This window comes from Phalacrocorax aristotelis, chromosome 2, assembly GCF_949628215.1.
Source record: "Phalacrocorax aristotelis chromosome 2, bGulAri2.1, whole genome shotgun sequence".
Classification (NCBI taxonomy): Eukaryota; Metazoa; Chordata; class Aves; order Suliformes; family Phalacrocoracidae; genus Phalacrocorax; species Phalacrocorax aristotelis.
The window spans coordinates 14,027,127-14,042,077 of record NC_134277.1 but is presented as its reverse complement, the minus strand read 5'-3'; the positions used below and the strand labels follow the sequence as shown (position 1 = coordinate 14,042,077).

Below are 14,951 nucleotides of genomic sequence, written 5' to 3'. Positions count from 1 at the left end.
AATTTTACCTGCAGTGGGAAATAGGACCTGATGCAGTGTATCTTGCTTTACTATTACACTCCTCATCGCATTGGTCTGCTGATAGAGAGCTTGCATTGAACACACCCTTTACTTATGCACTATACATATTCAGAAGACAAAAAACCCCCCTCTTTTCAAATCATTGCTCTCATGATTAAACCAGCTACAAAGCCGACAAGTTGAAAGCTAGCCAGCTGTTCAGAGAACTGACAGGTGACTAAAGGGCCAATTTCATACTTAAGCTCACCTCACTGAGTACAAGATAACACAAGTCTTGCTTAGGGGCAAGATGTTATCTGGCCTGAGATTTAAGGTTGAATCCAAACCCAAAATAAACAAAAAGAAAAAGATTTAGACACCTATCTGGGGAAAGGGTGATATTTTGGTAACTACATCCAAAATGGTGTTCCCGAAAGCCCCTGTTCAGGTGCCACATAAACATCAAGGCACCTAGTCTTCATAGCTGTTGCTTTTCCCAAAAAGCCTAACTTCTGCACAACTGCAGAGGCTCTTATGTTTTGGCATGGTTGAGCATTGCACTGTAAAGCTCACACTGAAGACCAGGCTGGGTGTCAAGCAGGCGTTCCTTCACTGAAGTCTCCCAGGGTCTTCCTGACCTGGTAAGCATTATCATGGTAGACCTTATGCACATAGACTGGATCAGACCCCCAGAAAGCATGAATTGTTTTCACAGCTACTGTATTCTTGGAGGAGGACACAGTACAACTAACCATTTATTTAAAACGTAGTGGCTTCCCCAGGAAGTGGGAGATGAAAGCTAAATCTTTCCTATGCCAAAGGGATTTCTTCCTCCTTAGGTCAGTGGTCAGAGCTAATAGGCCATGCAGACAATAACTAAGGTTATCTGGGCCAGAAAGAAACCAGAAAAAGGCAGCATGGCTCCTCTGAGAATGACACATCCTTTGTGGCTTGGCTACAAAGTGACTGGCTACTTCAACTGTGCTTTCTGTTTAAAACTCCCTGAATCATGCATTCCTTTCTACAAAGTGACAACGCAAGCTTCAACAAGCATGTGGAATTTATCTTTCCTCCTCCAGCTGCTAATGTTACCTGGAGCTCTGTGGTTATTGCATTTGCCTGAGGATAAGCAATGAGGAACTGAAAGATTCCTGAAAACTGAAAAGAGCTTCAAAGTCAGGCTGTGCCCTATCCAGATGCCATATACAAAGTGGATGGAAGTGGCTGTGGCTGGTATCTACTTCAGGTTGAACACAGTTTTTCAGAGATTGTTAGCTATAACCTGGTGTCTGTGATGAGAGCAATCATCGTATAATATATCAATGTTTATTATGGGAAATCCAAGAAGATATATTTTATATAGAAGGTATGAACATAGAGATTCAGTATATTCTTGTAATTCTCACCTTCTTTAATAACCCAGCCTCTTACAAACATGCTTCCATGTAAAGTCCACAAACACAACTTATGCTCAATTATGCAAAATAGGGATAAATAAGGTCATAGCTAATACACCACTGTCAGACACAGAGAAATTACTTCTGGTCAAAAAGATGATATGGTTGAGCATGGCCAGCCTCCAGATTTGCTAGCTACACCCTGTGTATCTCAAAAACACACATGCTCAGGGCTCCTATTACTTCTTGGTCAGACATTATGTGATTTAGCCTCATCCCTCTGGCTCTTCTGCGGTCTACCTCTGCCTTCATAAAAGAAAATGGAAGGGATTAACCAGCTTTCAATGTGAAAAGAGATAAAGACTCAATAAAGATTTACATCATCTCTTAGTGATATAACACACATTTTAATGTGGTTTTGCTTGTCATGCAGCTCCAGTACAATATGAAAGATTGCTAATGTATACAATAAAAGCCTAATATTAAGCTTTTGACTTCATCCAGGAACAGCCAAAGAATGCAAAGTTAAGGTCAATATTTAACACCTAAGTCTTTCTGCTATGGTATTTTTCATGTCAGTATGATCCAAAGTTGCTTTAAATTTATATTTCTTGGCATTTATCAGTTTACGACAGTACTTTGAGATTTATTTAAATAAAGGATCTTAGATGTAATTTGTATCTAATAGTGCAAGCTAGGCCTTTTGCTGTCCTCATGGGTGTATGAATGTCAAAAAGACTCAGCATTCCAGAAATACCGTAATGAACTAAGTATTAAGGCAAATGCAGGGAAAAAAAAAACACATCAAACGTGAAGTATGTTTTCAATCAATCTCCGCAGATGATTCAGCTACGAGCATAAAGATTGTATAATGACCTGCAGACCAGATTCCCATGCACAGCTGTATGAAGTAAAACAAGAGCAAGAGCAAATGAACTGTGAAAACTATTATTGTCATTGAGAGCTTAAGTAAAGTAACATGTATTTGAACCCTTATCTGTTCCAATGAGATTTTATTTTAAAGAGACACCAAAAGCATAGCATAATTATGCATTATCCCTTCTTGGCACAGCAAGGTATCCAAAACTGACCTCCTTTGGACTTCCAGATAAAATTACTTTCACACTATAGCTTAAAAAAAACACCGAAAATCCACTATGTCTTCAAAGCAAAGCTGTATTGATTTCTTCTCTATAGCTATAAAATTGTAAAGTTTTGTAATTGTAAATATGCCAGAAGCGTGCATATTTGTAACTCTATGTATTTATGTATATAAACAGATGTGTATATGCATATAGGTATACATATGTATCTTGGTATACAGGCATATGTATATATACATACATGTATAAAAGCATATCTCTGCATATGCACACATAGGTATACTTTTAATATATTTAATATAAGAATCATACAGTGATTTCTTGGTAGCACTGAGGCATGCCTCCTTCTTTTACAGGGAACATTGAATTCTAACAAAGAATTGTTATAATTTTTCTTTAAAATTACATGTGGCTCAACTCCATGCAGTTACTCACTGTACAGAACTGTATGAAATTTGATTATGAAACCTGGAAACAATTAAAGCTCACCTAGGCAGGGTTTTGTTAATAGCTTGACATTCACCTTTGGGTCATTATAATGCCTGTGTGATATTTTAGAGGATGAAGTAACTGTACCTGTATAGATTTTTTGTTTTGAAGCAGACACTACAGGAAATAGTTTTAAAGAAATGTTATTAAAGGTAGAAAAGGCCAAGACAAAATGCTTGTTTGTTCAGAACAAAAACAGTAAATTCAGTTTGATGGTCCTTACTATCCCTTCTGTTTATCTGCCAATGTGTTTATAACAGCAACTTTTTGTTTGCTTAGCATGTAAATAGGAGCTGACTCATACAAATACATATGTACAAGTGTTTGTGCTGGAAGAGTTCATGAGTCTGTCTTGAGAGCTGAGGGCATGGGAATATATTCAACAAGGAAACAGAAACAGTGTCACATATGAAAGAGATGACCAAATACTTAGACAAGCAGAGCATAATAAACATAGTGAAAATTTCAAAACAATAGTCAATCTTTTAGGTTAGGATCTGCTGCTTATTATTGGAGCAGGTTTTTGCTGAGCATGCCATACAGACAAGGTGCCCACAGGCATATTATGAACAACTCAGAGTCAACCTTTAACTGAAATATGTCATTTGATGAGTAATTTTAAATGCTGAGCACACTGGAACATGTCAGAGCATATTTATGTGTATTTCAAAAACACTTAAATTTGCTGGATAAACCATTTTCTGATGAAAGAGATGACTCAGTGTAAGATGACAGTAAAAGAACTTGGGCAGTTTCCTTGAAGTTTTCCTGCTTTTTCCCTCCAACTTACCCTGGAGTCTAAAATCCACAGGCAAAATGAAAGAGAGGGAGAGGTTCAGCCCTGTGTATCAAAAGCAAAACATGACACAGTTACACAAGTAAAACTCCAGGTGACATTATTTGTCAATTAGTGCCTCTAATTTTTACTGCTCACCAAACTGCTTGGCTGAACTAGTTACACATGACAGTGTGACTGACCCCATTTTAACCCTGGGTTTAAATAGGTGCACATGGAAAATTAATAACAGGGATAGAGAAATAACAGACTTGGTAAGTTTAGGGGGAACATACATTTAAAGGATTGCGTACAGTTTATTAACACCAAAATAGTTTTATAGCATATAAAGCAACTGCTTTAATGAAAAACAAATACCACATTCTGCATTCCTTTCCCATTTTGCTCAGCTGAATATTCAAGTTAATGTTCAGCATGTTTAATATTGACTGAGCTGGCTGGATTGGATTGTTTATTTAGTTAGTTTTAACATATGTTCAAAATGCTATGCAAACAGTGACCACAAAATGATGGTGAGGTTATTTGACATAGATTAAAAACACTACATCTTGTCTTAGAGAATGCAGATGCACTAGATGAAGTTTTAAGATCTCTTTCAGCTCAGTGGTTCAAAACTTCAGATCATGCTTGATGATCATAGTCTGATGACTATAAAGAACTGACACAGAAGCTTCTTTCATCAACAGTCTATCTTTTGCTTGTGCCTTGTAGCGGTTTATTCAAAAAAACAGTCACTGACCAGGAAATCATATCTGAAACCTCAAAAGCTAGAGTAAGGATGAATATTTAGGCTGAGCCTGCTCTTTCATTTTTTTTCAGTTAAAATGATTGATAAATATCCCTCTAGCGAGTAATAATTCTTGACTGAAAGATTACTTCCTTCTTAGACATTTTGAATCAAACTAACACAGACATTTCGATCACACTTCATTCTTTTATATTAATACAGCATAAAATCCTCCCACAGCTACATATGTGTCAGATAGAAATATTATATCTAATCATAAATATTTATTTATAACAAATCTTACTTCTGAAGTTTCCTGGATTGCTAACAAAAATGTAAATACAATAGATTTATCTCCTGTAAGAACTCTAAATACTGACTGTGCTCATTTATACGGTGCAGATAAGGGCCACAGAAGAGGTGGACGTCACCCCTGCTGGCTTTTATTTTCACAGATCTCCAAAGTATTCTCTGCTGTTTAAAATGTAAACATAAATGGCTTTGCCCCAAGCTGGTTTTTATCTAACATTAAATGCAACTTGGTGGTGCCAAATATTACAAGGTGAAAGAGGATGAATGCTACAATAAGATCATGAAGAAGGTCATCATAATTGTCTGCCCCAGGCTTCTTCACAGAAGAGCTTTCAAGGGGTACAGTTTGAAAGGCAGTGGGCCAGATCCAAAGCTACCATAAAGAGCCTACTCCCTTTGAAGTCAGTAGAGGCAGCCTGATTTACACTGAAGAGACTACTCTCTCCAAACAGGTAACCTAGCAATTTGATGATGACTAGTTAACGAGCTGTCAAAGCTTAAACACCAGTCATCCACTTGCCTGTATCTGGGAAAGTGATATACAGCCAGAACTATATGTGTAGCATTTAAGCAACTGCCACAGATGGGGAATTTAGCACACTTGCTGAAATTATTCCAGGAATCCCTAAACCATATTTGAGCATCAGCAAGTGTATACAGAAATGCACAGTTATCAAGAATGCCATCTAGTGTACCCTCAAGCAACACTCAACTGTAACAAACCCTCTGCACGCAGAAAGAAAGTGAAATGATTACGAACTGTGTGTCACCCTGGATTGTGATAGATGGGGCCCTTAATAGCAACCTGAGAAAAATCAGATGGCTGGATCTAATGGAAATCACACGGCTTTTCAAAGCAACTTACAGTGTTTTGTTCTGTAGGATGGCACAAGATTCTTCGTATAAGATTCTACAAAACTCTTCCAGCTCCATCCAGCCTGTCTCACATCTTTCACCAGGATGCCTTGTGGCAAGTCTATAACCAGAGCCCTCCGCCCTTCTCTATCTCTGAATCATCCTAAGTGTAGGAAAGAAGACATTTTGTGAAACAAGGCTCCTGGATACTTCCCTGAATTCTGAGATAAGCATTAGGATGTGCAACACCAGTAAGATGCTTGATATGATATTATCTGGCAAATGGTTAATCTTAATCTTACTATATCACAGTTGCTCTGGTATGCAATAACAAATTGTAAATACCTAAATGTTTTCCACCATCCACATTGCATCTTTTATTTCTTCACACACAACACTCAGTGACTGCACTTCATCTCTGGCTGACTTCTGTGATAGCACAATGTGTGAACCAACAGCAAAGCCTTTCCATTAGCCACTCTCATTTCAGGTCTACTCACTTGTAGTGGTTTGCTGCTCCATCTCAAGACAGTTTTCTGTCAGTTGTGGGAAATACTACTGTGAATTATTTACACACAAATAATTTCAATTTTTATATAGCCTACATTCATTTCCAAGAAAAATTTTGCTGTGATTCCTGCTATTTTCTGGCTTGCTTTAAGCAATTACTCACACACACTTACTGTGTTATCACTGGTCATGCAAAAGCATTAGAATTGGTGTTCTACACCACATTTCACAGTAAACAACAACTCTTTCATTTTCATCTACAGAAACAAAAGTTATTTAATGAAGAAGAAAGGTCTAATAAACAGTGAACTAATTTAGTATTTAACTTCTCTAGTCGCTATATGCTTCCTGTATGACTTAAGGCAAGGTGTTTAGCTGTACTCTAACTTCCTCCCTTGTAAATCAGAGATAAAGGCACAACTGCCGCTACAGAGTTTTGTGAGGGTAAATAATGTTAAAGACCGTGAAGTGTTTGAACAGAACAATAGTAGAAGCAGGTAATATTTTAGACAGATCCCATGCTTCATCCCACTTCCAGCAGTACCAGTGCCTGCTCTCATCTCTGTAACATATTTGCAATAAGCTTTGTCACAGTTCTTCTAGTTTGTTTTAAATCCATTAATGAAAACGGTAGATACTTAAGGTGTTTAGTAAGATTGTCCTGAGCACAATCTGCAGTTTAGCTGTTGGCTACAGCATACCGATGATGCTGCCTCAGCAGGAAGAAAGCTGCATTTTCACTCTCTCAAATGGCTGCACAAATACTGTGAAGGCTGGCTGATACCATGTCTACTGCTAAAGAGCATGGAAATCATAGTTCAATAAGCTGACTTACCACAGGATACCAAGTGTTTCTCTCTCCTGCATATTTTTCATTGAACTGAAACCCACGTATGATTTACAAATCCACTACTAAAACTTTGCAGTAAGAATGCATCTTCACTGCCATCAGTGGAACTGCTCAGTTCAATGAAAATATACAAATTCAAGCCAGTAAGGAGTGGATTAACATTATTTATCATTTTGAATTAAGCAATGTCTCAGAAAAATACTAAGGCATCAACATTATTATGGTCTAGATTTTCCACTATGAAAACGGAATAAGGTAGAATTAAATTGAGCCCCGCATTAAGCTGGATGATCGTCGTCTGCTGTAGAGTCTCCTAGCAGAGACTCTACACACTTTCTCACTCTGATTAATATGTGGGAATTCAGCAAGACAACAGAACTAGGAGAAAAGCAATCAATATTGAACATTTCGGGGAAACAATATTACATGCTGAAAGACCTGTCTTTTTTATACAAACTTTATCTCTGCTCACATTGCAGAGCTCTTGATGCTCCTCCAAACTGTTGGTATATGACAAGCATCACTCTCCAGTTCCATTAGTCATAATACCTTGGAAGCATCTGGACAGCATCCTAGCAGGAGGTATGATTTGATCCATAGTCATTAAACACTGAAAGTAGTGAATGAAAACCTCTTTTTACAGGTAGCTGAAGCAAAAGTCTGACAGAAGGCTGCATCTTCACTATTCTGGGAAAATCAACTGCATCTTGAAAGTAAATATAACAAGGCAACTCAGAAGTAAAGAAATGCCACAGGTAGGAGAAATAAAAAGAAGAAACAAACAAAAGATAATTTAGTAATCATAAAGTGAAATATTTTGCATAAGTCAAAGAAAGAATGCACAGTAGTCAAAGCCAAAAACTGGTAGGTTGCATACTATGGGTTAGTATAAAAAACTTCATGATTTGATCATAATTTTGACTTTAAATACATTATGGTATTTAAAAAGACTTTAACATGCACATATAGGCATGTAAAATAACTAGTAAATTAGTAGTTATGAAGGGATTGGAAAGTAGATACATTTCTTGGTAAAACTGGAATGGCTGCTTTGACTTCACAGTGTCAAATCTGGCATCAGTTTATGCCAAACCTACCCCAAGGAACTTGGATATTTCTTCTTTCTAAGGAACTGAATCACTTCAGCCAAGCAACCTCTCTGAGATCTTCACAGTCTTTAAACGACGAATGTAAATTTTCAGCTGCACAATGAAACACTATCCAGATCTCCAGATGGCCTCCATTTCATATTCTCAGGGTCTGGTGTAACTGCTGTCCCAACATGATATGTAGCAGGTCCGTGATACCTGAGTGACAAATGGGTCTGTATAAGGGATTGTTTTGGCAAGAATTCCATACCTCTGTACAAAATGAACCCTGTGAACTCCTCTGCAACACAAAATACATGAAAGCTCCCAGCAAGTATGAACACATGTAGTCCTCTCCTTGCCCGAATAGAGAAGCTTCACCGCTATTAAGTTACTTTTGGCCCAACTTCAGTCACTGTTTGCTGAAGACAATGTAATTTTTTGTGATTTAAATCACATTAATAACAATGAAGAGAGACATATTAAAGGCTAAATGCTGCATTGAAAGTTTATATATATCCCCTGTAATATTAATAAACAGTGTGTGCTTCCCAGCTGCCAGGGACATTTCCTCTGGATATTCCATCTACCAAAGAGACAAAAATAAGAAAATACATATTAAACAACCTAAAAGCTAATTGAATTATTAGATAACTTGCAAAAGTCAAAATTTATAATGAAAAGAAGGTCTGCACCTGAGTATACATGCAACTGAGTGGGTTACCAATAAGCATTCATTTGGAAAAAAGCAGACAATACCAGTAAAGAACAGATCTCAAGGTTCATAATGATGAATCCCAGTGATTTCACTAGAAATCAGATAGGAAACATTTATAATATAGTTGATTTCTTTAAGGTGTTTTCCACACACAATTCACATTTTTCAGTAGCACTTTTCAAGTATGAATGCAAAAACTGGATGCAGTTTGATTCCTGAAACATATAGCAGTTCTTTGTGCTTATTAATAAAACATCTTTTGAAAGTTTGAATGGATGCAGAAAAACTACTCAAGTTATAGACAAAATACCTTAAAATTCAGGGATTACAGACCTCTACCTGATTAACTAACCAGACATCAGATTTAGAGGTGACCTGACTGACAGACATTAATAGTGAAAATATGGGCTCTATCATTTAAGGCATAGCAAACAATAATTGTTGGAAACAAAGTCAATCCTATTCAAAACAATAGCGGGGCAGATTTTTAAGAATGAGGATGATTCATCATCAGAACAAAATCTCCAGGGAATTGACATATTCTATCTCTTTATATTTTCAAATTCAAATGTTACATGAAAATAAGCACAAAAAAACACATAACTTTGCAGTTTCCAGTCAGGGGTAACTAAGCAAAATTATAAGCCAGGGGTAGGAATAGAAATTCAGTGGTCCTGCCTGGTTTTTGGTCTCATCAATTAAACTCTGTGAATATGCAAAATCATATGAACAGAATTATTCCATGAGAATTCCTCTTTGGTAATTTCATAAAGTTTTAAGCATATTTTGCCCTCCTTTTAGCAGACTTATCTCTAACAGAGTCAGTCAGATTTGTTCAGGAAAAGATTGGGCATTTGTACTGAGAATGGTGAGTACATCGTCATAGATACCATATCCTTTACTAAAGAAAACCACTATAGACTGGATGACAATTTATACTAATGTCTAATTAGTACTGCAAAAAATTTTCAGTAATCTTTTTATTAGGATTAACAGTAAAGAGTCTGTTTCCTAGAGGGAAGTAATTTTATAAAAAGTTTTATTATGAAATAAGCATGTTCCCTTTTGTAAGGAAAAGACGATGAACTTACAGAAGTGAAAAGTTTATAGGTTACTGACTGCATCCTGATTACTTCCAAATACTCTGTGAATTTGGTGAAAATGTTGCACATACATGAAAGAATAGACATGTGCGTCATATCTTCACACCCCAAAGGGGCACAGACTCTTGAACCCATCAACAGAGCCCAACTTTGGAGGCAGATGAACAAATTAGACAAGCACGTAACTCCATCCTTACGAACTAGGAGTTGACTTTGTACAGGTCTGACAGGAGAAAACTAAATGTAAAGTCTGAGCCCAGACAATAAAACATACCTCAGCTTAATTGTTGTAGGAACAATTAAAGTCTTCAGGTAAACCTGTGTGAACCAGAGAAAAAAAAAAAAAACCACCTAATTTTTTTTCTATATCCTTCATCTTGCCTTTACTTCCCCTTTGTGAAAGAGAAGATCCCAGAAATTTCCTCAGGCATTTCCCTTATTTTGAAATTATAGATATCCAAGCAACCAATAAATCAAAGCAAGAATCTCAGCGGAGCCTTTGTATATCAGGCATCAAAAGTACACACCAAAACATACTAGGTTAATCTATGCAAAAATTAACACCCTTTGCAAATCATAAAGAAGATTAATGGTGGGGGAGCTGCTGGGTTTTTTAAGCTTGAGATTTTATGGGAATAGCGAGCTGTTCAGATCCACACTGCTCCTTCTGTGACAAAAGAGAATAGGATTAAGTGATGTATTGATCTGCTAGTACAATCTTAACTCTCCATACTGATAGAAAGCCACAGGTGCAGAGGCAAAATTAAAAAAAAAAAATTAAAATAAAAAAAAAAGAGAGAGAAAGAAAATTAAGCTCCAGTATATCAGCGTTGAAATTTTTCTTCTTAAATTTTGGGCAGCGGGAGATACAGCCTCATACACAAGTAAAACGGAAGGAAAGTTTAAATACAAAAAAAATCATGATGTATATAAGCTCAAACCTTTCACATGTTCTAATCTGGACCACCATCTGAAAGAAAGGCATTTAGAGTAGAAAAAATTTATGGCACAATACTAAACATCAGCATTTTCTTTATATACTTCATATGACAAATAACCCAGGTAACTTGCAAAAAAACACCAAGAATGTTTGAATGCTCCAGCTGCCAGAGATGCTGGGTGATATCCGCATGTCATGCAGCCCCATTACCTCTCACGGATTGACACATGATCTGAGGCATTTCAGAATTCAAGCCAATATTTTTAATAATTAAAATCTGTTTGGAGCTGACGGTATTCCATGGTGAGGATCACATCTTTCACAAAGAAGTAAACCCACTTTTCTCTAAATGGTGGGCCAGGTTCTCTTTTTGTTTAAGTCTAGGCTTTAAATCTAAGATTTCCACCTCCCCAGTAATGTAGGATGAGTTTGTGAGGTGCATTAAGCCTGAAGGTAAGTCTGCATTGCATAAAAGATTACTTTACAGAGACCTGTGCTCTGCATTGGCAAAGTCTATGAAATCCACAGGGCACTGTTTAATCAAGAGGCAACACAAATGCTGTGGGGCTGCTTTTGAACTTCAGCTACCTACAGTGTCAGTCACCCAGTTCCAGCTCTGGAGTTAGCCTGGGCAAACCCAGTTCAGATCTCTTAAAATCTGCAGAACCAGAAAGAGCCAAACCAACCATACTTTCTAGAAAACACATATGATTACATAATTACTTCAGGAGAACATTTGAAAGGTTTTGTGCTGTCTTTAATTTCCCCTTAAAAAAACGTTGTTTGGAGAAGCTTCCTAAATGACACATGACAAAATGGCAGGATGAATTAGAACATTTTTCTCCTCTCAACCAGAGCCCCAAAATAATAACTTTCTGGCATTACAGAGCTTGAGATTGGTTGGTTTTTTTTTTCAGTCAGCACCCACTTTGTCACTTTTAGCTGAGTGGCAACAATTGAGAAAGCAGAAAACAAATTAGCTTTTGTGCTCAAAAAGTCCAAACACCCAAAAACCTATATTGAGCACCACTTCCCCAGCAGGTTGGTGGGTTTTGTTCACTGCCACTGCCTTTTTTTGGAGCTAGGTTATGGAGAGAAGACTGCAAGATGAGATCCAGAGTGCCTACTTTCTGCCTGAAATGGAAGTTGGATGAAATGTAGGCAGTGAATTCCAGGAAAGTGATCCAGAAAACCCATGCAGCAAGTGGTTGTCAAAGCCAGCAGACACTAACACTCCAAAAACACCTTCCTGTTCAGCCTAAGATGTTTCCCAGAGGCTTGCGCTTGTGCCCAGCTCCCGCCTCAGCTCCTTGGTCCCCTGGGAACAAGCCACCGGCTGAGCTCTGCGACAGGCTGGTGCTCTGGTGTGAGCTTGGTGGAGCTGAGTTCAGCCCAAGGAATGGCCGCTCAGGCAGTGTGCAGGAAGCAGCCTAAGAGATAAGACAGCAGTGCTGCTTCTGCCCACTCTCTGGGAATTTGTCCTGTGGGTTTTGATGGAGCTACACATTACTTATGCTGCACTCAGTTATGGTTTATCTTCAGCTTCGCAAGCCTTGGCAGTGCTGGTACCAAGGTTTCCCTCTGGGAGACACTGTCAGGACTAAGGGCATCCCTATCCCTGCCCAGTCCCCCGGGGCCTCTCCCACCCCCACCATAGCCCACAACAACTTTTCAGCTCCCGAGGGCTGTCAGTCCCTGTGCTGGGACACCAGGTGCAGCCCTCCCCTGTTGGCCCACCCACAGGCCAACATCCCAGCCTGTCCCTGTCCCCAGCAAGGTGCCCAATGCTCAGGGCTGGGGCTGCCCCGACCCTGTCCAGGGCTGAGACAGACCCTGACTGTTGCCCCAGGGAGTCCCCACAGCCCCTGGCTGCCCTCCATGGGGAGCCACCATCCTGTGGGGTGTCTTGACAGGTGCCCCTTTTGCCTGCCCCACGTCACTGCCCGCCACGGGCTTCCTCAGTCTCTGGCCATGGTCCAGCCTCCCAGCACACGAAAATGGCATCAGGCAATTCCCACTGCTCAGAAATGCCTCAGCAACACATGATCAACATGGAGACTAAAGAGACATCCACTTTCTTCAGCTGACTTTTTTGGTTTTGCTTCTCTGGGATTAAAAATACTCAACTGCACCCCTCAGAGAGAAAACCAGCATTACAAACATATTGAAACAAGCTGTCACTGCCCTACAATTACCTTTTACGAGCTAAGGAAATTCCACTATTCCAGAATGACAACCATAGCACTTCTGAGAAACTCCTGTAAATCTTGACTGTGCGCAAGCGTGTTGTTTTAGCCAGGTTTATTACTAGGAAATACTGGAGAAAATGTGATGAGAAAGCCTGTTCTCAGGAAATCCAAACCAATAGCGAGATCGAAACTGTGGCATTTTTCCCTGCAGAAAACCAAACCCCTAAAACCTTTCAAGGTTCACTCATCATTACACAAATGCCTCTACATAAATCAGTCAAATATAATGAGGCAATAAAATTTAATTTATGTACAAATTCCCTGGCAATCAACCATTATGGAAAGAAAATTCAGAGCACTAAATGGGAACTTCGGAGGATTTCCTGAAGCGTGATTTAAGCAATTTTTGTCAGAATGTGATACTGTCTCTTTAAACCCATAACTATTTTGATGCATATTATCATGTTTTGCCATAACTGAGAACTCCTGCAGAACATTTTCGGTTCTGTAGGTCAGCTTATGTCAGTAATCCAATAGAAATAATATTTACCAAAGGTTTGTAATCAACTTGTAAAAATATACTTGGCATCTAAACTCGAAAATCAGCAAATGAAGGACTGGCATAAGAACTGCCCAAAAGCATTTCCCTCCCTTCCCAAATTTTACATACAAATAAACAGAGGCTGTCTGAGTTATTTGCATGTATTAAAAGAATTGAGTTAATATTTTCAAACAGACTTTTTGCACTTGTGTAATTCTAAAATGGGATGAATCCAAGCAAAATACCATAGAGTTCATACTGATGTCTCTTATTAGAGAGGTTAATAATACCTAAAATTTAGCTAAAAATAAAAAATGTACAGCTATTTTCTTATTCCAGATGATGGAGAGATCACATTTGAGCCTCTTACAGGCTATACATTGCTTTAATGCTTTGAAGGGAGTATAACACCACCAGCCCTGGGCATTTCCCTATGGCACACAGAGATTATCTCCCATTTATACCAGAGACACAAGCCAAAAGCATGGAAGACAAGCAGTCAGTCTGATTCATCTTATGCTCACTAAAGAGGTTCTAGCTAGGCCTATTTTCTTTTTGTCCCTTCCTTTTAGAATTGAGACACTGACTTTAAGAAAGTCAATTGTCTTTTTTATTCGAGCAACAAAACCCTAGGAAAATGCACAATATATATTCTGTACAAGGAGGTTGGCCCTTTCTAGAGCCCTCCATTTTATCACACTGTTAAGCCAACTCAGCATCACTACTAAATAAAGTATGCCTTACGTAGAGTGAGCATCCTCCCATGAGACAGTCATCAAGAGAGCAATGAATTGAGGACCTGTGAGGAGGTACAGAGCTGTAGGAAAGAATAATCCAAGTCTTTAGCAGACCTCAGGGATTCTCAAGGTTTTAAGCACCAAACCATTTTAAATACTCAAAAGGTCAACCATCCAGCCCTTTTTCCTCCCCCCATTCTTGCCTCACTCCCTCTCCACATTGAGACAAAGAATGATGTGAAGGAAACAGTGAAACTCCTTGAACTTTCCTACTCTTGGACTCTTAAACAGATTTTTTCCTTGGAAAAGGAAATCTGCCCCAACACCCAGAGACCAAAAGAAGGAAAAATACAGTCAAGAGAAGAGTTGTATGTAGGGTTTTTCCACCAAAGCTCAGAGGGGATTCTGGCAAGACACAATAGTCTGGATAGAATCAGAGAATATAGTACAAGGAATGTCTGAAGGAAAGAAGGACGTCCTGAGATGAAGCCAAGAAAGACAATTTTTTTACTTCTGTCCAGAAGCATTATCCTTTCAGGAACTGAGGCCTGGGGAGTTTTTAAAGATGTTAACTGGATCCTTTTATGTAGCCACTG

General features: G+C 38.6%; 1 long non-coding RNA gene across 1 annotated transcript in view; it reads right to left on the bottom strand.

The window, feature by feature from the left end:
- Positions 1 to 1,831: 1,831 nt before the first annotated feature.
- LOC142052414 (uncharacterized) overlaps positions 1,832 to 14,951 on the bottom strand; it is a 49,345-nt gene continuing 36,225 nt past the window's right edge. The window contains exons 3-5 of the long non-coding RNA XR_012658828.1: positions 8,137 to 8,346; positions 5,690 to 5,842; positions 1,832 to 3,830 (exon numbers count right to left, since the gene is read on the bottom strand). This is a non-coding gene — a long non-coding RNA (uncharacterized LOC142052414). The remainder of the gene's footprint in view (positions 3,831 to 5,689; positions 5,843 to 8,136; positions 8,347 to 14,951) is intronic.